The sequence below is a fragment of the Myotis daubentonii genome, chromosome 6 (genome assembly GCF_963259705.1).
Source record: "Myotis daubentonii chromosome 6, mMyoDau2.1, whole genome shotgun sequence".
NCBI classification, from domain to species: Eukaryota; Metazoa; Chordata; class Mammalia; order Chiroptera; family Vespertilionidae; genus Myotis; species Myotis daubentonii.
Genome location: NC_081845.1, coordinates 31,042,617 through 31,065,862, shown reverse-complemented (window position 1 = coordinate 31,065,862; position 23,246 = coordinate 31,042,617).

The window sequence follows — 23,246 nt, the reverse complement described above, 5'->3', positions numbered from 1 at the left end:
TGCTCAGTCATGTTAAAAATACCTAGTGTAAATCTATAGTAGCTAAACCTATGTAGGTATTTGTTCAGGAATAGACAATTCGGTTGCACAGAAAAGGAGAGTGCAAAATGAGATCCAGCTACCTAGGGAAATTAATATGTGACAAAGGCAATGCCATACCTTGTGAGGAAATTAGTCAGGAAAGAATGGGCTATTTAAAAGTCATAGGACAATTAGCTGACAATTTGGAAAAACAATAAAGTATTGCCCTACTTACCCTCACAAAATTGTTTTGAAATCTATCAAATAATTATACATAAATAACAGAATTATGTTGAGAAAATAAAGAGACTTTTTATTTATAATTTAGGGTCTTAAGGGATTTCCTGAGAAAGTCTCTAAATTCAGAAATCATAAAGGAGAAAGTTGTCTTGTTTACCTACATAAGAATTACAAACTTTAAAATGATGAAAGTTGCTGGAGGCTAAAACCAACAGTAGTTAGCATTAATGCAAAAAGACCCACTGGAAGGCCAATGGATGCCGGGAGCCGGTCCATGCTTGCTGTTTCAAGGGACCTGGCATATATGGCATACGGTTCTTAATATGTTTGCTCACCTTCTTGGCGCTGTGTTTTAAGCAAGGTCACCTCTCAGAGAAAGGTTGAATCCCCAGGTAGGGATTTTCCCCTGAAGTTAGGGAGGGAATAAAACCCCTCAACTAAGTGCCAGGCGGGTAATTAATCCCTTTAACTACGAACAATCATGCTTAAACTACATAATCTTTTCTCCCTGGAATGGAGATAAGAAATGCCCTAACCTTTGTAATAGAGATTGATAGGATTGAATCAACTGGTATAAATACAGTTGTAACAAGACAGAAACGCTCAGAACTTAGAACAGAATCAAGAAGACAGAACCTACACGGAGCCTAGAGACAGAAGAACTTCGCTGGAGAGAGCATGCCGGAGGATCCTGGAGAGGGACTGGCCTCGGAGCCTAGAGACAGAGCCTAGCGGGAGAACATGGCAAGGGATCCTGGACTGAACCTGACTACAGAGATTGGCAGGAGAACCTGACTGGAACCTGGACACTGAACCTGACTGGAGAGCCTGGACAGAACCTGGCTGGAGAGCCTAGCGAGGGAACATGGCCACAGAACTTCCCTGGAGATCCAAAGCAGAACCTCTCTGGAGATCGAGACCAGAACTTGGCTAGAGATCCGGGCTAGAGATCCTGGCTAGGCTGCTGATCAACTGAACGCTGTCTCCGTGTCCTTCCTTCTTCGCCGACTCCGACCACACCTTTGGGGAACCCCTGGACCCGCTGGGGTTGGACCCCGGCATCTGGCGCCCGAACAGGGACCCCTAGGTAAGCGCCCCGCACTCGGGACGGATCAGACTCCACCGTAGGAAGAGGGTGGATAGTCTTCGCCTACTCCGTCCACACCTTTGGGAATCCCTGGAACAGGATTCCCTTAGGTAAGCCCCCCACCCCTTGAAAACCTCCACACTCGGGACGGATAGGACTCCACCAGGGTGCTACAGACCCCCCTATAGAGGATAAATAGGGTAAGAAGGTGGATAGTACAGAACTTAGATTGAGAAGATGTGCCATACTGAGTCCAAAGAAAGAAGACTCTGTATTGATCTTTAGATTAAGAAGATGTGCCATACTGAGTCTAAAGAAAAAAGACTCTGTATTGATCTTTTAACATATATGCTTGCTAGCAGAGGAATTAAGGTTACTCCCAGTCAGACAGAACGTTTTATACAAGAAATATGTCCATGCTTTTCTGAGGAAGGAAAGGTAAATGTAATGGCATGGGAGAAGGTAGGCCCAAGGAGCCTTATCCTTAACCCCACTGCAGCCTTTCTACCCTGGGAAAGTGCAGGATTGGCAAGCTCTCCTTGGGATGATAGATCAGGACTCAGGTAATAGCGGAAATTGCCAATCCTACTCTTAAAATGGATATAAGAGAGCATTTGAGGTTTTTCTTTTTAATGCCTGCCTTTAAAAAATAAAAAAGGGGGAATTTGCCGGGAGCCGGTCCATGCTTGCTGTTTCAAGGGACCTGGCATATATGGCATACGGTTCTTAATATGTTTGCTCACCTTCTTGGCGCTGTGTTTTAAGCAAGGTCACCTCTCAGAGAAAGGTTGAATCCCCAGGTAGGGATTTTCCCCTGAAGTTAGGGAGGGAATAAAACCCCTCAACTAAGTGCCAGGCGGGTAATTAATCCCTTTAACTACGAACAATCATGCTTAAACTACATAATCTTTTCTCCCTGGAATGGAGGTAAGAAATGCCCTAACCTTTGTAATAGAGATTGATAGGATTGAATCAACTGGTATAAATACAGTTGTAACAAGACAGAAACGCTCAGAACTTAGAACAGAATCAAGAAGACAGAACCTACACGGAGCCTAGAGACAGAAGAACTTCGCTGGAGAGAGCATGCCGGAGGATCCTGGAGAGGGACTGGCCTCGGAGCCTAGAGACAGAGCCTAGCGGGAGAACATGGCAAGGGATCCTGGACTGAACCTGACTACAGAGATTGGCAGGAGAACCTGACTGGAACCTGGACACTGAACCTGACTGGAGAGCCTGGACAGAACCTGGCTGGAGAGCCTAGCGAGGGAACATGGCCACAGAACTTCCCTGGAGATCCAAAGCAGAACCTCTCTGGAGATCGAGACCAGAACTTGGCTAGAGATCCGGGCTAGAGATCCTGGCTAGGCTGCTGATCAACTGAACGCTGTCTCCGTGTCCTTCCTTCTTCGCCGACTCCGACCACACCTTTGGGGAACCCCTGGACCCGCTGGGGTTGGACCCCGGCAAATGGACTTTGATATTCAGCAGGGCTGGAAATCAGCATAATATTGCCCTGCTGTGGGCTCAGTGGCTGAAGGCAATTCCCTAACCTGATAATCCTTTTACTGTTTATCAAACTTTACCTTTGATATGCGTGTATGCATTCCTGAGAGCAAATGTGTATTCAAGTGAATAAAAGCTGACAAGGCCAGTGTTTCAGAGAGCTTCTCCATCAGAGAGAGGTTTCCACCTGGCTCCCCATGCCTTCTAAATTAATATTTTTTATCTAGTGTTTTCATTTGTGCACGGTCCCTTCTTCAGATCCTGAACCCTTGCTGCAAAAGGTTGCGACAGAAAGTCATAGTAAATAAAAGATAAATAACAAATGTTTTTTTCTAGAGAATAACTCCCATTTGCACAAAGATGCAAATATAAGGATTTTATGGCAAAGAAAAACTGGAATCAACCTACCCATCCATTGGTCATGGACTGGTTGAACTCCAGTACCTCTGTAATATGAAATAATCACATAGTTCTATGTAATTATTGCATAATTCTGTATACCAACATGGAAAGATTCCAGTACATATTAGGAAGTAGAAAAAGTTCATTGCTGATATTAAGTATAAGATTGTGTCATTTAGGCAGTAAATTGTTTAAAAACAAAATTATATGTACATATATATGTGTACAAATACATACATATGTATCTTACGTATTACACAAAAAGTAATTTGGAAGAAAAACAACCTTTAGTTAACCCTGCTTATAGAAGAGGGGGATGAGATTTATTTCTGTGGACAGGAAGTAAAATTGGATATTTCTTCTGACAGTGCAGTACTTCTGTGCTTGAATTGTTTTTTATAAAATGTTTTCTTATGTGATTAAAAATAAACCAAAACAGTTGTAAAGAAAAAGTAACTTCTCTGGCTGGTGTGCTAATTGGTTAGAGCATCAGCCCACTCACCAAAGTGTGGCTGCTTTGATTCCTGGCCAACGGCACATACCTGGGTTGCAGGTTTGATCCCCAGCACTTGTCAAGGCATTTGTGGGAGGCAACCAATCAATGTGTCTCTCTCTCACATCAATGTCTCTCTCTGACTCTCTCTCTTTCTCTCTTGCCCCCCTCTCTCCCTCCCTCCCACTCTTTCTTAAAAAAAATCAATGGAAACATATTCTCGGGTGAGGATTAAAAAAAGAAAGAGTAACTGAATATATAAGAGAATGTGACATTATAATATCTGGATAGAAATTTTGGCATTGAATTAGCCAGAGCATAACTCAACTTACCTGCCCAATTTGTATTTGAAGCAAAAGCAGAATTTCTCTTAACTGAAGTTAAAAAGTGTTAAATGAGTTGTTGATGGTAGTAAACTGATGGGTAAAACATTTCTTGCCCTGGGCTTTAGGGAGATGGACTGATGTTGTATACATGCTTGTGGGGTAGCCAGTATAAGACAGTCTCCAAGCACAGAGTTACTGAGTTCTGGCTGTACTGACAGTCAATCCCACCTCACTAAAAATTCCAGCAGACATCTGCAGGGTCAGAGCTGAGCTGAACACAAAGCTATATTTAAAGTTATGAGTAACATTAATTGTTTTTAACTAGTTGCTAAAGGTAGGTGTATGATAAATATTCTATAAAAATGCTTTTGCATGAGTAAGCTAGACTACCTAATCTTTTGAGAACTGATGAAAGTTAAGTTTTTCTCCTAGGAAAAATATACTTAAGTATAAAATTTTGTAAGCAATGACTTCATGCAAAGAGGGAATGACATATTTGTTGCTCAGGGATCAATCCATTCTCCCCTCACCCATCCAAACACAATCGCATAAATTTCTCAGGGTAGATCAAGTACCACACACAACCTGGAATATTCTCCTTTCTCCTATTTGACTTTTTTGAAAATGTTCAAAAATATAAGAACTCTTGCAGTGTGGTCATATTTTATTAATAATATAACAATTCATGAAATAATAAAATAATATATGTTTGTTTGTTGGTAATTTAATAATAGTTAACATGTACTCAGTACATACTAGTTCCAAGCACTCTTCCAAGAGGAAATGTTAATGTATTAAAGGGGTCCATTTGCCTGTGCACATTAAAGCCCAAGAAGACATGAACAGGAGCTTGCAGCAGAGAAAGTCAGGCTTGTTAGTTGAGGAAGTGGTACCACAGCTGGAGTCACAGGTGAGCTGTGGCCCAAAGACCTGGCTCCCCAATGGCTTCCAGAGGATGGGTTATATAGGGAACTAAGGGACTTAGGCTTTTGGTCAGGGTTATGGTCTCTACTGATTGGCTGGTCAGGGTTGTAGTCTCTATTGATTGGCTGGCACCAGGGTAGTGAGTAGTTGATCATTGCATCTGGTCCTGACATCAGCCAATACGTCACTTCATCTGGTTTCATAGGGATGTGGTAGGTGAGGTGGTTCTGTTGCTGAACCACAACTGACTTCTAGATGTTATCTGTAGTTCGACTAAAACTTTGTCTCTGTGGTCAACAGACCTGAGGAGGCTTTGTTTCTAAGATTATTTGATGCTGATCAGAACCTCATTGTTCTGAGGACTTAATGATTAAGGGAGTAGATATGCATGGGAGAAGGAGTCAGGGTACTGGATAAAGTGAGTTTGGATCAAAAGGAAATAAAGGAGAAAAGGTCATATTGAAGAAGTAAAGTTTCTATAGTTACAGTAACAAGAAATTAAGGCACTTGCCCATGGCCTCATAGCTGGTAAATGGAAGAGTTGAGATTTGAACCCAGGCAGTCTGGCTCCCAAGCCTATGCTTTTCAGTACTGTGATCTATGGAATGTCAAGTCTCAGTTTCTTCATGCACCCATATCCTGTCTTTACGGTGATGCAGGGTCTTCACAGGTAGGTTTGCTATACCTTGAGCTTCCAGTTGTCCTTGATGATTCTCCCTCTTGAAGGGTCCCTCTGAAATGCCCCAACTCCTGAAAGACCTGGTGTGCTTAATCACAGCTAGGACATACCATCACCCAAACGCAAATATTTTGCTGGAGGTAAGAGAAACCAATTTATTTTTCTTGCACCCACCATCTTTTTATTTATTTATTTTTAATTCTCTGTCTCAGAGATCTTATTTATCTCTCCTTCCTTTCCTCCAGAAAGTTTCTTCCAGTCTCCTCAGGAGACCTTTTCTCTTCAGACAATTAACAAACTCTTTTTCCTTTGCCGCCTCACACAACATATGGCATTAGGTGTTTGGTTGTTTGCTCAGTCATTAAACTTTACTGTGAAGGTACATATGAATGGAGCCTAATCCAGTGCAGGAGAACAGGCTGTGTCTCCTCTTTAATCTCCTCAGCTCTATTATACTCACTGTTTTCCTCCTAGGCTGCTTCTACTTTGTTATACACAACTGTGGCATTGCCTTTTAAACTTCTCCCTGAATGGAAAACATCCCAGCTGCCTCAGATTCATATGCATTCTCCAATCCTGATTGCTGACCTAGTGCATTCATAGCAAAGCCAAGCCCGTCACCCACTTCAATCAAACTTAAATGACTATGCTTTCTACACAAAACAGATTCATTGCTTATGCTTTTTGCTCAACTTCTCAAATTAGGTGGGAATATTTCTTCGGGATAGAAATATTTTCCAGTTTTCTAAGTTGACTTAGATCCCACTTTAAAAGAGCATAGCTGATAAAAGTTGGGAACAAAAATGTGATCTAAATGCACACTCTCTTAGGCTAATGAATGAGATGGCTCATGAAAAGGAGGGCACACTGCAGTCAAAGTGTTTGATCCTTGGTTAGAAAGGCCACCCAATGGGGAATAAAAACTACTAATTACCAGTTTTACATTAATATTTTATGTTGATGTGCTCATTTTGGACATTTGATATACCACATCTATACCAAGTTCAAGGGTATTCTTTAGAGGACATGTCTGGATTTGACTCTTAAAAGTTAAAGCTATAAAACTAATTACGTTGGTGACTTCTTAACGAGAATATTCATTCTGTTAGATGGCTAAACATTTTTAAAAACGTTATTTTGTACAGTTTTCCCTTAGGATATAAGTAGCATATGCTAAAACTCCCAAGTAAGAAGTCTACAGACTGTAGTAACAGTCTGCTCCGTAATGCTTAATTGCTCACTCATTCTCCCTCTAAATCCTCAAGTCCTCATCTCCTATCTCACATTTGAAGGAAGGAGAAGGGAAAGAAAGAGGGAATCAAAGAGGTGAGAAGGAAATAAGAAAGAATAAGTAAGGAGGGAAAGGAGAAAGTGGGTTAATTTTATTTTGAGGATTTACTGTGCACCAGCCCAGTGTGAGCTGCTGACTATACCTGCTCATTTATCCACCATACCCAGTTTCATGCAAGATAAAGCCAGCATTTTCAATCTAAGGGACCTAGGAAATGATATCTTCCCACTTATTACATAGACAAGAAGACTATGATCAGGATGATTAAGAAACTACCCCAGAGTATACAATTGGTTTGAGATTTGGAGGGGCTGCAAATGGCCCAACCTAGATTACTTTCTTTACCCAATGCACACATTTGTTTGTTTATCCAAGGATTGATTCAGCAACTGCTACAGGTTGGGTACTGAGTTTAATGATTTAGGGTAACCCCAGGAGGTGGCAATTGGTAATGTCTGCCATACTGAAACTGGACACAGTGGGTCTGAGGCTGTCTGTCACTCCTTGAGCCAAATTAAGCAGAGACAGGGTTGAATCTTATATGAGTGTTTATTCCAATAATGCAGCCGGTCACCCTGGAAATTCTGCTCTCACTCCCTTTGTCAATTGGCTGATTACACAAGGGAGAAGAAACCATAGCTACGTGCAGCTGCGAGCTGCAAGTGTAACATGGAAAGTGAGGGAAGGGTCTGCAGTCTGGCCTTCAGGAGCTCAAAGTTGGATAACAAGGTGGCTAATCTATGATGTTACAAACAGCTCAGCCTGTTCTTGGGACCAAAGAATGGTCAGCATTCCCGAGAAAAACTCCTGGAGAGGGTCAGGGTCTGGGCACAGCAACCAAATCAAAGTGTGTCCTGTCCTTGGTCCGTTTTCAAAATGTATTTCTTTTCTGAGTAATGGGCCCATCGAGGCATCTTATCTTTTTACAACCTTGTTTCATCCTCCAGGTTCTCAGGGTCTATAAGAAAACTTCTTATCTATAGTTAGTAAGGTGAATAATTTTTAAACAACTGTGGCTGTGTTCTTATATGTGCCCTCTCCCACTATTAATACTACATGTTATTTTCTATATTTATCTGCAATAATCAGGTCATTGCTATCATAATTGCAAATTTGCTTTCTGGTCTTCTACCTCCCAAATCACCATCTGACAGCAATGCATGTCACAGGTAACTTACTTAACATTCTCTCTTCTAGTGAAATTTCCTTAGCACCTCCTCAGTCCACTTCGGTATACACATTTACATACAATTAGAAAGCTTATTTTATAGGGTTTTCATTTTTTAAAAAAGATAAAGTAATTTGCCAATATTCCACAATAATTACAAATGTAAATAAAATTTACATTCTTCAAAGAGTACCTAGGGAAATTTATAAACTCATTCTGCATGATTATAAGAGATATGTATTTTTACTTACTGAAAATGAGTCTTCAGGTGGCCCCAATAAATCACTCATAGAGTTTATACATGTATATTCTTATATATGTGTTGTAATACATAACATTTTCAGAAACTTATAGAAGTCTGTATCTATTACTACTAACAAATTTTCAGAATATGAGGCAGTTAATTATTTCCTAACAAATTATTGGCCAAAATTGAAATATCTGGAAAGCTCTTTGAAGAAGACACAAGTAAAATAAGGTGATCATATGCAGTGAAATAATTTTAACTGTATCTTTAAAATTAATTTTTAAAATCATGTAAATATATAGTTGTATCTTCTTTCACATTTACAGTTGAAAAACTTATTTATTCACTTATAAATGCATGCACACACATATTTAATATCAAAATTTGATATATAGTGACTTGAAGGAAAATACATCTACTAGTAAATGATATATCTACATTTTACTAATTTTATTTGTTACCATTACACAATTTTAAGCAATCCCTTATGCCCACTTATTTGGATACAATAATCCTATATGTCATTATATTGCTTCAACCACTGAAATAAATAAATGTATATATAATCATAGATATGTTGCTATGTACACATGTATATACATGTATGTATACAAATACACACATATATCAATTTTTTGCACAAAGTTGTAAAATTCCCAAACATAATTATTTTTCTAGTTATTATTCGATATTTTGTTAACTTTGTTAAGGTCAAAGGAGGTGAGCTATATACTGACCTTTTTAAAAATTTGTATTGAATTTTGGGGGTTAATATTGGTTAATAAAATTATGTAGATTTCAGGTGTACAATTCTATAATACATCATCTGTATATTGCAATGTGTCTTCACCACCCAAAATCAAGTCTCCTTCTGTCACCATTTATCTCTCTATACCCTCTCCCATCTCCTTCCCGCCACCCCCACCACTTTCCCTCTGGTAATTACCATACTGTTGTTGTCTGTGCCTATGAGGTTTTTTATTGTTGTTGTTTGTGTTTTGCTTAGTTTCTTTACTTTTTTCATCTTTTATAATTTGTTGAGTTTAAACTTATGGGTATAGCATGAGGTCAATTTTTGTGAATATTGAATGTTCCATATGATTTTTGTTATTGTTGTTGTTAATCCTTACCCAAGGATATTTTTCCATTGGTTTTTTTAGAGAGAGTGAAAGGGATGGGGAGAGCCAGAGAGAGAGAGAAACATCAATGTGAGAGAGACATCAATGGTTGCCTCCTGCATGCACCCTGACTAGGGATGGGGATCGAGCCTGCAATCAAGGTACATGACTTTGACTGAAATCAAACTTGGGATCCTTCAGTCCACAGGTTGATGCTCTATCCACTGAGCCAAACCAGCTAGGGCCATATGTTTTTAAAAAATTCATTCTACCATTAATGTGTATGAAGTTTCATATATATTCATTAGATCAATATTCTTCATTGTGCTTTTCAAATCTTATATAGCCTTATCTAAATTACCTCTACATTAATGAGAAAAATATGTTGAAGTTTTCTACTATAATAATACTAGTGGCCTGGTGCACAGATTTGTGCACATTGAAAGGAAATTAATTAGAAGAAATATTTTAATATCACTATTCACCCTTTCTCTTTGATAGAAGTGTCAACCAGATCCACAATTGACAATGACAGATGGAAACACATGCATGTGATTGGCGCCAGCAAGAGCTTTATATGTACCACACATGCACGAGTCAACTTAGCCTTTTATAGATATAGAATAAACTTGCTTAATTAGACCTGCTTTCTGATGTAGCTAAACTTTTTCCAGCCCAATGAAGCACCCCAACTTCTCTTTCAGGTAATTGTCAGCAACATAGCAGTAAATATCAACACGAAGCAGATTATTATTGTAGATCATGCAGGGAGAATAAAGGGTAAAATATTTAACTGCAGCAGTGTTTGACTGTATTCCGCGCAATGAGAAAACCTGAAGTCATTTCAGGGTCCACCATTTCTTACTTTTTTTCAGTCGGGTCAAGTTTCTAAACTTCCTAAATCTCTGTTTTCTAGCTAATGAAAAGAAAATAGGATTCTACTGAGTCTCCTATCTACCTATTCTAGGACTTCTGTGAGTATCAAATGAGATGAGGCACGGGAAAACACTTCACAGACATTTGGTTAAAGTGTAAAATGTTTGCACCTGGCTATAAAGCAAGTCGTGTTCCTGGGCTGAAGAAACTCCAAGGAGGCTAGTCGCTAGGGAGAAGAAGCCGAGTGTTGCTGATGTCATTACCCACTGCCTACAGTGACTGTTTCTGGGCTAGGCTGGGCTGGGGGCCACATTTTGTGCCATGGGGTCTCGGAAACATTGGCTGTGATTTGGTGGGCTGTAGCTCCAGGGTGGTGGCGGGGCCTATGTCCCCCTTGGGGGAAGCCGAGTGTTGGTTTGTTGGTGCCAGGTCTGTGGTGCTGTTTCTTTGTAAATGGCCAGTGTGTGTCATGGCAGCTCCTGCATTGTCTGCCCCCTGGTGGTCAGTCCGTGTCATAGCTACTGGTCGGACGGTCAGAGGGACAGTTAGCATATTAGCCTTTTAGATATATATAGATTCTCCATGTAGATTTCTTAATCTTTCCTTAATTATAGCTTGAGGCTATTTCATTGAATGTATTTTTACTTATGTAATTAAGGCTATTATACCATACTGGCAAATTGAATCTTTATCATAATATAGTTATCATAAACAATATTTAAAAAATGTTTTTGTTTTGTTTGCTTGTTTCAGTATGAAAGCCCTTTTGCCTTCCTTATATTAGCTTTTCATTGGTTAGTATTTGCTTGATATATATTTTTCATCATTTGCTTTTCATATTTTAGTGTCCTTATATTTTATATTTTGCTCATAGACAATATATAACTGGCCATTCCCTTAGTCTAGCTGGGAATTTTTAATTTTTAAATGTAATGTTTAGAGTGTTTACTTTTGTTTTTGGATTTATTTATTTTTATCATTAAGCTTTTAGTTTTTTTCACTTTTTCTTTTCTTTCTTCCTCCTCTTTGTAAAACTTCTTTTGGATTCCTTTCTCCGTATTCTCATTTAACTTTTTCCCTCTCAACTGGTTTGATATAAGATATTCTATGCCTTATTTGATAGCCTAGCTAATTTAAAAATGTATAACTTACTTTTCCCCCCATTCTTCCACACATTAAAAGCAGTTTAGAATTCTGTCGTGCCAGTCATTCACCTCCAACCTATATGCTGCTTTGCCCAATAATTTGGTTCAACCTACTTGCCCCACAAATAGGTCATAACTATAGATGTTTTTTTCCAGTCAGGATTTATCAGATTTACCCTTTTATTAACCAGTATCTTTGCATGCCGTTACCCTCACCTATGGATGTCATCTCACTCTCTCAGTCCACTCTCAGTTTTTGTTTATCTAAAAATGTCTTTATCCACATTGTTGTAAGACAGTTTCACTGGGTTTACAATTCTAGATTCAAAACTATTTTTCCTTCTACTCATTTATATATATATTTCTTCATTTCTGGATTCATTATTGTTGAAAATTCAGCTGTCAGTCTTATTCGTTTAGAAACATGTCTTTTCTTTCTGACTGCTTTTAAAATCTCTTTATCTTTGTTTTCCTGCAGTTTGTTTGTGGTGAGAGTATAAACAGATTTATATTTTTTTGTGTTCTTGGAATTCTTTTAATTTGTGGATTTGATTATTATATCTTTTAATATTGTGTGTGTCTTATGATCTGTATTATTTCCCTCTAGAATACATATTGAATATGTTAGTACTGTTCATTGCATTTTGTATGTCTTTTAATATTTTTATCTCCTTATCTTTGGAAACTATGTTCTAGATATTTTATTTGTATTTATTTTTCAGATAATTCTCTCTTTTACTGTACTTAATTGGCTGTTTAATTTTCTATTTAATGTTTTATTTTAATATTTAATATCGACTGTTCTATTTCTAGAAGCTTTATTAGGCTTCTTTGTGAATGTACACATTCCCTGATTATATTTACAAGTTTCTCTTTTACTGAACATTGCTATTGCATATTATGTGTCTGATATTTTCAGTCCTTAACTGAAATTTTTTTCTTTGTTCACTGTTTTATTGCTAGTCCCAACCATAGTTCTTTACTTCCTTTTCTGTTGAATGAGTTCTGGCAGTGAGCTGCTCACTTTTCTCTGAGACCTGGGCTGAAGTTGAATCCTCAGGGATTTGTGTTTGATTCTGCCAATTGCCTGCTACCCCTTTAAATTAAACTCTATAAGCAGTTTTTGAACCCCACAGGTACTGTGAATTCATATCTCAAATGCATTTGATAGGGCCAGTTTGGTATTATAAAAATTCAAGGAAGGATTTTTTTCCCTTCAACTTGGCTCTGAAATAGAAAAATTTTTCAGGATCCCCTTTGTATGGCAAGGTTTATTTCTTACCTAACTTCAATTTTCACGTTTACTGTGGGGGTAGCCCTCTCAGCATCATGCTCTGTGCATTCTGATCTCTTATTAGATTTCTGACCTTGGAAGCATCGTGAGTTTTATCTCTTCTCTCTCACACCTCATAACACTATGGGAGCTCAAGATAACTACAGGTGAGCAGTCATCCGCCAGATGAAAACGAGTTTTGGAGCTTGTTGACCTGCTAAGATTTCCTGGTTTCATTCATTTGGGAGCTTGGAGGATTTACTGACTTACTAAAGTCCATTTAGAAAGGTGTTTACATATCTTAAAGTATTTTCCCAGCATTTTCTCCCAGTATATCCAGCACTTGGATGATTATTCTGTGTGACTAATCTGCCATGTTATTGGAAACAGGAGCACCTGAAGATCTTCTTAAGAAAGAAGTGACAAGCTGAATTGAGGGAGCTTTTCACGGAAGACAAATTTGTTTTGGTAGGATAGGCGTGTTATTAGATACCCATGGAAGCTATCAATTTCACAAAAATGTCAAAAACAGATGGGGGGGGGGTGTCATTCTCTTCAAAGTAGAATAAAAGGACAAAATACCTATAAGATGTTCATAAGCCCCCCACCCCGGCTTTCTAATTTTTTTTTAAAAAATAGCATAATACAAAGTAAAATTGAGAATAAATTTATTGAAGATAATATCATCAAATGTTAAAAAAGAATCTATTAAGTTAAGGAGGTACAGCTACTACCTGCAAGCTGTAATTCTGAGAACTTTTGACCTGAAAATGGCATCAGCAAGAGTAACACATGATGCTGAACTTGGTTCATCAGTATTTTACTTTGTGTTGTTAACCGGTAACCAGAGGCTTTATGCAAAGCACAAAGTACTCATGAGTTAAACACTTTCTGATCTGCTACTCCTAGATTGCCAGATTTTCAAATGAGAAGGGAAACATGAACAGTGACAAAGTGAAAAAGGAAATCATTTTCTTGGGAAATCCTAATCTTGTTTGTTCAATCTTTGCAAAGCTGTGATACAACCAAGGAGCACCAGCTACAAGTTAGAGAAAAAGGTCCTGTCCCTCCTCCCCCCCCCCCCCTTATTTTTTAACCTCATGGCATTTTATCTATTGGGTAGGGAAAGGGGAGACAGACAATAGAGCCTTTCAAAAATCTGTGCAAATAACAGGGAATGAGATATGTATCTGGATGGAAAATGCTGAATGATGATGACTTTATTCCTCCCCACCTCCACTCCCTTTGCCAACCCCAAGAACCGATGTCATAGAGTATATTTTCTAAATGATAGAAAATAACTTCAGGGGAATAACATTATGCTCTTCTGAGTAACACATTGTGTGTGAACTGGGATTAATTGCAGGGAGAGATTGGGAGTCTGTTGTACAAGAAAATGGCATGGACAGTTTCAGAGACAACACTTTAAAAGTACGAGATTTTGGAAAATAATTTAAACAAAGGAAAGATGATGGTCTTCCAGCTACTTGTTGCAATATATAAAATGTGTGGGAGCCTGAGTAGAAATACTTTTAAATTCAAACACTTCTTGGAAGTATATAGTGATTTTTACCTATCAAAATTTGGAGTTCATCTTTCTTGTCACAGTAGGGAACAGCATCTGAAATTCAGAAAGAGTCACACAGATTCACAGCAGGCAGTAAGAACACAAAACTGAGAAGGGCCTTGGAGATGCCTTGGTTAAGGAGTCACACAGCAAGGAAGGAGACGGAACTTGGGGCTATGGAGTCAAAGCATGCCTGTTAGGGGCCAATGGGCAGACATCGGATAGGCCCACAGTTGGATGAAGTAGTTCCGTCATCAGTGGCTGATGCCTGGATTTGGAGAATGGAATATAGACATAAATTTTCAACCATGAGTGGCATTAGGCCAGGACCCTGTTAGCAGTGCCAGGGTGTTAAGGAGAGAAACAGACTAAAGAAGAACCAAGGGCTGAACTCACACAGAAAGCACAAGATTAGGAAGAGAATTTCTACTGAGGAAACAATAGGAAGGGGAGTTAGAAAGAGGACTTCCGGCCTGCGGTTTTCTCTAACAGGTTCAACAACCTTTTGGTCTCAGGAACTCTTTAGATGCTTAAAAATTATTGGAGACCTCAAACAGCTTTTATTTATGTGTTGATATGTATTGATATTTTATCATAATAGAAATTAAGAAATCCCCTCATTCAAAAATAGCAATAATCAACCCAAGTAACCATAAATAATTTTTATGAGGAACTGCTATATTTTCTAAAACAAAACTATAAAGTGAGAAGACTAACATTGATTTACATTTTGAAAATTGATTTAATAGAATATACTGGGATTCTCATATCTGTTTCTGAATTCAGTCCATCACACATATTTTTTATTGAAGAATATCTGGTTAAACAAAAGTCTGTATTTCGAAAAGAGAGAATATTAGGATACATTTTCACATAACTGTGTATACTCCTCTTTGATACTACACCAAAATTCAAGTAGTTTCTTAAAACTTAGTTGTAGCTCAGAATCTGAAACCCTTTCAATGATGTTACATTAAAATCCATTGGTCTATCTTATGCTTAAAAATTGATGTTTTACCCATGCATGATTTTGTAACATCAGGCATTTGTTATTTGGAAAATATTAGTGTAGGTATTGCAGACTTCCTCATGTTGACACATTTCATTATATAATAATCAAAAACCACAGTGGTAAGATCACCTCTGATTTACTTAGATAAGTGTTTATGTACTGAAATGCTGTCAAGTTAATCATGGCAGATTCTAAAGTTCTAAATTTTGATTGAAAACTCAAATTTTATCACTGATAGCAAATGTTATCAGTTATTTTTCTTGAAGTTACAGAATCACTTTGTTGATTCTAGAGAAAATGTCTGCCAAACATTCATTTCTGAAGAACCATAGATTGGCCCTTGTTTTTTTCAGATAAAAATGTTATTCCTAAATATGTTAGCTCCTGAACGATAAGGTTTAATGGAGACTGGATCCATCCAACTGTCAGTAAAAAAAATGGGCAAAGTATATAAAACAACAGTTTTCAAGACATTGGAATATGCTCCGTGAGAGATGGACAACAAATGATGGGCCTCTCCAATTGCCCCAGCTCAAGTCCTTAGGGAATTCCAGGTCATGGTGCAGGGAGTGGGAACCAAGACAGCCTGTCACATTCCCCAAATGGAGGAGATGGAGCTGAGAGTTCGGGCAAAGCAAGGTGACTAGAGTTAATAGGACAGATTATAGGAAAGGAGAGAACTACACTAAGAAGCCTGGAGATCTGCAGTGAAGTCCCCCAAGAATATTCAACTGCTTTCTGATCAGCTATGCGTGTAACAGAATGTACCCACGGTCAGGGAGAGCATTGCCCCAAATGATTGGAAGTTAATAGTGCTGTGATCATTCATGTAGTTGTCTTTGGGTGTATATGCATATACATTTCTGTTGGGTATATGTCTAGGAGTGGAAGTGAGGATGGATAGAGTATGTGTATGTTCACCTTTAGTAAATGCACCAAACTGGCACCCCCACCAATGATGGTTCCAGTTTTTCTACATCCTCTTTGATGCTTTCTTGTCTATCATTTTTATTTTAGTCATTCTGGTGGGTGTATAACATCTCATTTGATTTTAATTTGCATTTCCCTGATTGCTACAGAATTGAGTTCCTTTTTATATGTTCATTGGCTGTTTCATACAACCATTACAGTACAACTAATCATTAAAATAACTTTGTGATAAAAACCAATTTCTTACTTTATTGAACTAATAGGGTGTTTTTTTTTTCCTCTTAGAAATAATATTCTTAAACATCAAAGCTTAGAAGAAATTTTTATTAAAGTTGTTTGGCTATACTGAGAGTAATCCAGCAAAAATCCGAAATTTAGGAAAAAACACTATTTAGTAAGTATCTTTGGGAAAGCTTTATTGATTGCTCTAGCTAAAAATACTTTATTAAACTGGATTAAGTCTATTCTTGTTCTTTGTTGTTGTTGTTTTTAATCCTCGCCCAAGGATATTTTTCCACTGATTTTTAGAGAGAGTGAAAGAGAGAAACACATTGATTGGTTGCTTCCTGCACATGGCCTGACTAGGGCCGGGGCCGGGAGGAGCCTGCAACCCAAGTATATGCCCTTGACCAGAATCAAACCTAGGACCCTTAGGTCTGCAGGCTGATGCTCTATCAACTGAGCCAAACTGGCTAGGGCAAGTCTGCTCCAGTCTTAATTAGCTGGTGGGTAATGACAAGATCTCAAAATGAGCTGAACAGCAATGCCTTCCCCTCAATGTGGAGGTTTGCTGTTTCCAACTTTGATATTAGATCAACTCACCTTACAAAGTGAGCTGCTTGGATAAATGGGATTGATGATGCTATCACGTGTTTACTGTTAAATTTTCTTTCAACAAAATTTGCACAAATTGACAGATCTCTGTCAACTTTAGAAATAGCTTTGCTATGTAAATAAAAACAAGACTACATTGAAGGAGGCATCTGGTGGTACAAAAATAGACTGCACATGGCCCAGTGAAAATCAGTTGTCTTGAAAGTGTTTGCTAATTATTTTTAATTTGGTGCTGTCATTCCTGAAATACCTCTGCCACCTGAAGTCTTATGCTTGGCTTCTCTTAAGTCATTTAAATCACTTGTTTTAAATGTTTAAAAAAAATTGCAGTGGGAGTCTAAATATGTCAGCAGCATAATACCAATTAACATAAAGAGTCTGTAAGTCACAGAAGCCTTGACAAAGATGTGAATGGCTATCTTTAGATATTCTCCATTACCCCATAGGTAAAAGCAAAGCTTGTGAAACCTCCCACATAAAACAAGCCATCACAAAATTAATAGATACAAAATGGCTCCCTGGCCCTGACACTTCCACTTCTGATATTTTGTACTATTCATTTTTAGGAGACCCCAAATTTTTCATGGTGACTCCCATGCTATTTCTTTGTAGAGAACATCATGATAACTCATGAGTTCATCAATTAAGGGAATGTTTTGAAAAACCCGAAGAGTCTCTGTCTGGAGTATGTCTCTTCGGTAAAAATACAGTGGGACAAGTCATCCATTAGGTTTCAAATGTGTAGCCTGTGTATCATCTCTGTGTTTTCATTTTTCTACTTAAGTAAATAAGATAAGCAGCAACTCAATGAGCAGGTATCTCAGGTACTGTTGCTGATAAAGAGATTAGCTTATGTTATATCAATAGATTTTATTTGTTGAGCACCAAATTATTATTGTTTTATATCAAACAAAAACAACATCTATGAGTGTTTATTAAACACCAGGTATCATGCTAACAGTTCTGTTTGCATTAGACCCCCTTTCTGCCCAAAGATTATACAAGTTAAATATATTTCTACTTTTCAGATACAGAAACTGGGGCTTAAAAAATTCACATACCTTCCCTTTACCTTCTTTAATACTCTCACTTTTTTGATGTCTCTTACTGGTCTCTTTCTTCTACTCTGCCCTTCAAAGCAGTTGTTTCCCAAACTCTCTTGTCTTTTACCCCACTATAGTCGCCATGGAAAATTTGATTTATACTATGCTTTCCTATAAGTTTGGGTGATGACAGAAAATGCTAATTATACAACCAAGTGTAGAAGCCAGTGATAGATAAAGGAATACTTCATAAGGGATCTTAAACATTTTGCTCATATTTTAAATAATTTTTTAAATAAAAAAAGGAAAATAATCACAACACTGCATTTAGTTCAATTAATCAATTGTATGGAATCACTAGTTCCTGTGACCTTTGAGAGAAAAAAAATACACACACAACCATATCACATATATATCTGTGACCTGAGGAATTATATAACCATTGATATAGAGCAGGCATTTAGTAAGCATTCAAGAAATAAAACCAGTATTATTTTATCTCTTTAAATCCAATATTTCAATTATAAGAAGACCTATCAGTTTCATGTAAGCCTTTTCAGAATTTTTAAAAAGTATATATAAATACAAACTGCTTGCTAACAAAGGCATATGTTTATGTATTCTATTTACATCCCACTTTGTTCTACAGTCTAATACTTAATATATTTAGTATAATAATCCTTCCTCTCAGTCATTTTTGACAATTGAGAGTTATACATAAAATCATGATAACATGCTTATGGTCTTGGATTTTTGGACACTTTAGGTTGAACATTATGATGAACTTGAGGTTTATTAAAGAATTATTGCTTGTCACGGTAAGATATGTTTGAAGTGCCTTGTATTCCATGAAAATAAAATTTTGGCCTTTATGCTTGTAGATGGTATTCAGACACTGCATTTTTAAACATTTTAAACCACTAAAATGTAATAAGATTTTTGTTTGAGAAAAATACTGAAAATATTATGTAAGGAAAAGGTAGAATGAGGGGAAAGAAAACAAAAAGTAGGGAAAAAATAGAAGTTACTACTTATATAATAATCAGGTAAGTGATGATGAGACTCTCAAACTGAGATAGTAAGGAAGAAGGACATATTGGAAAGGTATTAAAATATGAAATTAATAGAAGTTAGTGCCTTGTTGGTGGCATAGGAGAAGTTTAAATATATTGATCAAAGAGGATATATAAAGTCCCTAAAGCAAGTTTCCCTGTGGACATGGGTGAAAGAATCATTAGGAGAACAAGCCTGTTGGTTTCTTTACTTCCTGTTTTCCTTAACTTCAAAAACACAGGGTGGGGCAAAAATAGGTTTACAGTTATAAATAGGTGAAACATGGAGTTTATTCTTCTATCATTTATTAATTATTATATTATTTTCCATATGAACTACTGTCACTTTTCCCCCTTGAATCTGAGAAATAATTAAATTGTATTATCTGTATGCATTGCTATAATTACTGCATGTTTTTCATTGTGTGTTCTCTTGTTGTCTTTATATTTCTTTTGCTTTTTAGGAAGACTTGTATTCTTGTTCTTGTAAGTTTTTTTCTTTACTCATACCTGTATATAGTGTCCTTAGTTTTAACTTTTTCTTAGTCATTTATGGTTTGATTTTTCATTTTTATGTAATATACTTTGGCTCTTATTTAGTATCTCAGAGGCAATCAAATAATTTCTATTTCTTCCCATTTTTCCTCTCTTTTATTATTTCTTGGTTTATATATTATTTCTGCATGTTTATTCTATTATATTTAAAACTAGAGGCCCGGTGCACGAATTTGTGCACCAGTGGGGTCCCTCAGCCTGGCCTGCTGGATCAGGCTATAACTGGCTCTCCGACCTCCCCCAAGGGGTCCTGGATTGCAAGAGGGTGCAGGCCAAGCTGAGGGACCCCACTGGTGCACGATCAGGGCTAGGGAGGGATGTGGGAGGTTGGCCAGCCGGGGAGGGACTGAAGGAGGGCTCCAGGGCATGTTCAGCCCATCTCACTCAGTCCAGATCAGCCAGACCCCAGCAGCAAGATAACCTATGGGTCAGAGCATCTGCCCCCTGGTGGTCAGTGCACATCATAGCGAGCAGTTGAGTGGCCTTAGCATATCATTAACTTGTTATGCTTTGATTGGTTGAACCGCCAACTGGCCAACCAGACACTTAGCATATTAGGCTTTTATTATATAGGATGAAGTATAATTAATTTTTAACAGATTTTTAGTTGAAATTTCCCCAATATTTTCACTGGATAAACCCATCCTTTAATAGATTTCTCATAAGAGCACACTTAGAAGATTCTCAGATTGTATAAATCATTGTTTTAGCATTCATGTTTTGCATGATAACTTTATATTTTGCCAAGAAAATTCTGTCTGAGATTGTGGTAGGTCATTTTTTAATATTCCTATTTGCTTGAAGATAAGCAAATTTACTGCTTTTTGAAAATCTAATCTCAGATATTAGACAGATGGAGATGGGGAAAGAAGAAACTTTATTCCATTTCTGTTTATTCCATTGTTAAGTTTTGTTTTGTGTTCTATCAGTAATTTATTTTTAACCTCCAGTATCCCCACTGAAAGATGTTGAGACAAATGCCACTTCTAACCTTTGGGGTTTATTTGTTGTTGTTTTTTTGTTTTTGTTTTGTTTTCCCTGAAATATCTTTTTAACCTGCACAGAAGAATTCTATTTGTAACAGAATTTTTAGAAGCATTTCATATAGAGAGTGGCTGCAGAGTTTGGGCAGGTTCAAGCCTTGGACTAATGAGAGGGCACGGTCCTCTTGTGCTAAAGCCCCATGCAGGTCCCAGCTTGGAGGGCAAAGCCTCCCAGCACAATTATAGCCAAAGACTGTTGTTGTAAGCTTGACCTTATGGTCCGAGGTGGCTGAGCGATGTGGGCTGCGGGAGGTGCAGCAAGTGCTGCCAAAACAAAGCTTGATGGAGTTCTCAGATACATGTAATTGAGTAGATTCAAAACCCACGAGAACATTGTAAACATCTTGACCACGCCCTTTGCCTCGTGGGATCTGACTATAAAATAAAGACTCGGCTTACAGGCTGTGGCACTGTCTCTCCATCTGAGAACAGTGTCCCACCTGGGCCCAACTGTATTCTCTTGTCTGTCTTCTTTAATCCATCACCTCCCCTCCTCAGGTTCACCCGTGGCCATGCTGAGCGCGGTTCAATTTCACTTTCAGGTAAGCCATTACAATATCACAATCATTTATGCTTTTTACTTAAAAAAAAAAAATCTCCTGATTAACTTTTATAAGAAAAGGTTAAAAAATATTCTTTTTGTGTGTTTTTTAACAGAAAATCATCAATAATTTCTATAGGAGACCATTTTTCCCCAAAATGATGTGCATGTATCATTTCTTATAACAAATTAAAATTTTAAATTTTACTTTTTTCCATCTTAAAGATGATTAAGAGAAAAGAATAATTCTGAGTTCTGAAAATATTTAGTAAAATGTTATAAAACCTAGGATATGGGCTGATAAATTTTTTACAGATTTTTAATGATAAAATTAATGTCTATGCATTATTTCAGACTATTATGATATTATCTACTTCTTGAGAAATGTATACTAAGGACCTATGCTATATGCCAGGCATTGTTCTAAATACATGGAGCATGTAATTAAATAATGCAGAGAAGACCCTTGCTCTCAAGGGGGAAACAGAGATTAGATAGACACATAGTTTGATGGACAGATAAACTAAAATATATCAGACTATAGTAAACATTCTATTTGAGAACTAAAATAAGGTGTAATGGGATAACGAATGGCCAGTTTAGATTGGATGGATATGGTAAAGGCCATTTTAAAAAATGGAAAAAGCCTGTTAAAAACTGAAAGATGGTCAGTATTGGCAGCAAAAGGCTGCATGTAAAGAGAGTCTATTTTTTTTTCTTTGTAAAGTGTTGGTCTTTTAAAAAAATATTAACACCAATTTACAGGGTGTTAGCATTTGTGTGGATAATATTTGAGAATAATTTGAAAATATACTGATCTAAAATACTTCATTGACTGAATGATTTGAAAATAGAAAACTCAGTTCTTTTGGATATGAACACTCCTGTACTGAAGAGCAGCCTGGGGAAGTGGTTTCATGGAAATCTCCCTCCTTTGGAAAGAAATACTTCCCTAAGGATAACATTGCAGCACTGACAGCTGGGTAACTCTCTAGTTTAATGAAAGGAAGTGCTGAAGCAAAGAAAACACGGTGTCTGCCTCTGCATCTTCCAAATGGTTCTTGAGTCTTAATGTGCAAGGAGAAGATAAGGAATCTGTGTTGCATGCAACTGTTAAGGTCTTCTGAAGTACTTTGTCTTCCCTTACCATGTTTACAAAATACCATGTGAAACCATCTGCCACAGGGAGAAGAGAAAAGCCCTTCTCCTCAAATTAAGCCCAACTTTGCATAATACAGTATTTGAATGTGCATATATTCTAATCAGAAATAATTATATAATTCCATGTGATATGGATAATTGTATCCTTTCCACCAGCTGTTCCCTCTACCTGTTATACTCTGTCACCAGAATTCCACATGACTAACTCCTTCACCTTCTTCAGAATTTGTCACTCTTTTCAAAACCATCTACCCCCTCCCCCAAACTCCTCAAGTCTGATTCCCTTTCCCTTGTCTCTTATTCACTGATTTTATAAAAATGATATTATATTAGCTATGGGGGAGCAACCATGGGTGTAGACATAGTGCTGGCTAGCTAAGGCTGTTAGACAGCAGTATGGTAACTACCAGAGTAAAGGTAAAGGGGGGCATATAGATGGTGATGAAAGATGATTTGACTTCGGGTGGTGGGAACACAATGCAATATACTGATGTGTATCATAGATATGTACACTTGAAACCTAATCTATTAACCAGTGTCACTCCAATACATTTAAAGCTTAAAAAATCTGTCCAGCCGGCGTGGTTCAATGGTTGACCGTTGATGCAGGAACCAGGAGATTATGGTTTGATTCCCAGTTAGGGCACATGCCTGGGTTGTGGGCTCGATCCCCAGAAGGGGGATTGCATGAGGCAGCCAGTCTATGATGTTT